Raw genomic sequence first — 4,041 nt, forward strand, 5'->3', positions numbered from 1 at the left:
CTCCGGCGATCCTTTCGCCTCAGCCTTCTGAGTAGCTGGAATTACAGGCATGCGCTACCACGCCCAGCTGATTTTGTTATTTATTGTAGAGATGAGGTCTCGCTGCCCAGGCGGGTCTCGAACCCACGGGCTCAGGCAATCCACTCACTCAGCCTCCCAAAGGCGCAGGATTACAGGCTGAGCCACCGAGCCCGGCTTTAACCTTTTTTTAAAGTTAACATTTATTGAACACTTCCTGTGTGTCAAGTATAATGATACAAGCAGTGCCTCGATCTTCATAAAAACCAAACGGGCATAGCACAATGGAATACTACTGAGAAAGAACAAATAACAGACATATGCAACACAAATGAATCCCAAAAACATGCTGAGTTTAAAAAAATGTCAGACATGCATGTAGGAGTATGCACCATAAGATTCCATTCATAGGAAATTTTAAAACGAGTAATATACTAATCTTTAGTTATAAAAACTAGATCAGTAAGAAGACAGGGGTGCAGGGAACTAACTGTGAAGGAACACAGATGAAATTTCTGGGGTTATGGAAATATTCTGCATCTTCATATATACATCAAGTTGTAATCATTTGACAAGTCATCAGGCCGGGCTCAGTGGCTCAGCCTGTTATCCCAGCACTTTGGGAGGCCGAGGCAAGTGGATTGCCTGAGCCTTCGAATTCAAGACCAGCCTGGGCAACTTGGCAAAACCTTGTTTCTACAATAAAACAAAAAAATTAGCAGGGTGTGGTAGCTCACGCATGTAGTTCCAGCTACTTGAGAGGCTGAGGTGGAAGGATCGCCAGAGCCCAGCAGGTTAATGCTGGGGTGGCTGTGAGCGTGCCACTGTACTCCAGACTGGGCAACAGAGTGAGATTCAAATTCAAAAAAAAACTCAAGCCATCAAACTGTGCGCTTAATATGTGTACATTCTGGCCGGGTGCAGTGCCTCATGCCTATAATCTCAGCACTTTGGGAGGCCTGGATGAGAAGATTGCTTTGAGCCATGGGTTAGAGTCCAGCCTGGGCAACTTAGGGAGACCTCATCTCTACAATAAGTCCAAAAAAAAAAGATGTGTGCATTTAATTGAATGCAACTAAGTCAATAAAACTGATGGAAAAGGTTACAAGGATGCTGGGTACAGTGGTTCATGCCTGTAATACCAGCACTTTGGGAGACAGAGACGAGCATTGCCTGAGCCCAGACTGGCAACTTGAAGAGACTTCATCTCTAGAATAAATCAAAAATCAGCTGGGCGTGGAGATGCATGCCTGTGGTTCCAGTTAGTGGGGAGACTCAGGTGGAAGGATCACCCAGCCCAGCAGGTCAAGGATATGGTGGTTGCGAGCATACCACTGCACTCCAGCATGGATGATCGAGACTCCTACTCCAAAGGAAAAAAAAATAACCAAGGCTATTATCTTCTATTATGCTTAAAGACTTGTTTCAAAACATGTAAGAGATAAATCATGGTCTAGAACCAGATTTCATTCAGATACTCCTCATGGTTGCCTAAATACCTCGCTACTGGTATACCCACTCACTTTTCACATGACTGCCTCAGAGGAAACAGATATGACTAATGTCAATTGTGAAAAAATTGCATTTTCAGTCTACATTTCAAAATATCCCTCCCTGTCTCCCAAATCACTGCTCACATTAATACATGAATGATGTCTTTTTTTGTTTGTTTTTTATTTTTTGGTTTTTTTGAGTTGTAGTCTCACTCTGTCACCCAGACTGGAGTGCAGTAGCCGTTCCCAGACACTGCAGCCTCGACCTGCTGGGCTCCGGCGATCCTTTTGCCTCAGCCTTCCAAGCAGCTGGAACTACAGGCATGCGCTACCACACCCGGCTAATTTTTTGATTTATTGTAGAGATGAGGTCTCGCCAAGCTGCCCAGGCGGGTCTCGAACCCGCGGGTTCAGGCAATCCACTCACCTCAGCCTCCCAAAGCACGGGAATACAGGCTGAGCCACCAAGCCTGGCGATGTCTTAAGTCTAATAAAATTATGACTAAGGATCAATCAAAGTCCAAAAGTACAGCACAGTTTTTATACATTTCTAAGTCCACTACAGGGAAATGCAACAATCAATCACCATGGAAATCTATTTTTCAACATCTCAATTTAGACTGACAACATAAAAAGGGCTCCTGATATTTCTCATGAAGAAACATTTATTATAAAGAGATACTTTTCAATTATCTGAATTCTGGCATTAGCAAGATGAATGGGTATAAGGAACTACAAAGCCAAAAAAGGGCAGTAAAGCATACTATTATGATTAAAGACATTAACAATTTCAGAAATTTATCACTAAGGGTTTTACTTAGAGAGGGGTAAAAAAAAAAAAAAAAAGGACCAGGGAACTATAGGCAAGGACAGACTAGCTACTAAAGGTATCAAGTTACTGGCAGATTCTCCTCTAAGACAACCTATAACAACACTTATCACTATAATTCTTCAAGAGGAACCACCCTATGTACATGTTCCACAAATCTATTAATGCTGGTACTACCTCTGACCACGTTAGAAAGAATTCCAAATCAAGTGACAAAAGAAAAAAAAACTGGCTAGTTTCCTGCAGCTACTACTATTCAAGATGACCAACAGTTATAATTTAGACCAGATTGGGAAACATAGAAATACTTGTCTCAGCCAGGCTTGGTGGCTCAGCCTGTAATCCCAGCACTTTGGGAGGCTGAGGTGAGTGGATTGCCTGAGCCCGCGGGTTCGTGACCCGCCTGGGCAACTTGGTAAGACCTCATCTCTACATAAAATCAAAAATTAGCCGGGCGTGATAGCGCATGCCTATAGTTCCAGCTACTTGGAAGGCTGAGGCGGGAGGATCGCCAGAGCCCGGCAGGTCGAGGCTGCAGTGGCCGGGAGCAGCCACTACACTCCAGTCTGGGTGACGGAGTAAGACTCCAACTCAAAAAAAAAAAAAAAAGAAATACTTGTCTCATTTTTTTAAAAGTGTTATAGGCTGGGCTCGGTGGCTCATGCCACTGCACTCCAGCATGCCACTGCACTCCAGTCTGGGTGACAGAGTGAAACTTCAACTCAAAAAAAAAGAAGTGTTATAATTTAATCAGATTTCTGCTGAGACAGCAAAGTTTACAGCGCAGTTCTCAAGATATGCTTGACAGACAGACGTCTACAGACATCCGAGATCCTTTCAGGCCAAAGAGTTTTCACAATACTACTAAGATATTACCTTCCTTTTTCAGTGTACTGACATTTACACTGATGATGCCAAACTCCTGGTACTTTAGAATGAATCAAGGCAGTGGCACCCTAACCTATTAGTGAGCACTGTATTCTTCAATGTCATGTACTCACAGGGGAAAAAAAGTCAATTTCACCAAGAGTGCATTTAAAAAAGCAGGAAAATTATTAATCATATTAAATCTCAATCATTAGGTTCATGTCTTTTTAATATTCTAGGTGACAAAATGGGAAGTCTGTATGAAGCACTCCTACAGCCTGCCAAAATATGATACTCTTTTCAAGGAAAAGCAGACAATTGTTCCAGTTGTGAGCTTTACCACCTTTCTCTTTGATGGAACACCATTTTTATTTGAAAGAACAACTAAGAAACAAATGAGCCGGGCTCGGTGGCTCAGCCTGTAATCCTATGCTTTGGGAGGCTGAGGTGAGTGAATTGCCTGAGCCCGCGGGTTCAGACCCGCGGAGACTTGGCGAGACCTCATCTCTACAATAATCAAAAAAAAAACTAGCCGGGTGTGGTAGCACGCGCCTGTAGTTCCAGGTCCTTGGAAGGCTGAGGCGGAAGGATAGCCGGAGCCCAGCAGGTCGAAGCTGAGGTGGCCGGGAGCGACCACTGCACTCCAGTCTGGGTGACAGAGTGAGACTCCAACTCAAAAAAAAAAAGAAACAAATGGGATATTCAGACTTCTCAAAAATAAATGAGTCCAGACACAGTGCCTCACACCTATAATCCCAGCACATTGGGAGGCCAAGGTGAGAGGATTGCCTGAGCTCGCGGGTTCGAGACCAGCCTGGGCAACTTGGTGAGACC

At 43.9% G+C, this 4,041-nt stretch overlaps 1 protein-coding gene across 2 annotated transcripts in view; it reads right to left on the bottom strand.

Moving 5' to 3' along the window:
* Positions 1-4,041, bottom strand: part of SNRPC (small nuclear ribonucleoprotein polypeptide C) — a 35,668-nt gene that overhangs the window by 14,367 nt on the left and 17,260 nt on the right. The gene's annotated exons all lie outside the window — the stretch shown is intronic.

This window comes from Carlito syrichta, unplaced genomic scaffold, assembly GCF_000164805.1.
Source record: "Carlito syrichta isolate Samal-C Ts95f unplaced genomic scaffold, Tarsius_syrichta-2.0.1 Scaffold309115, whole genome shotgun sequence".
NCBI classification, from domain to species: domain Eukaryota; kingdom Metazoa; phylum Chordata; class Mammalia; order Primates; family Tarsiidae; genus Carlito; species Carlito syrichta.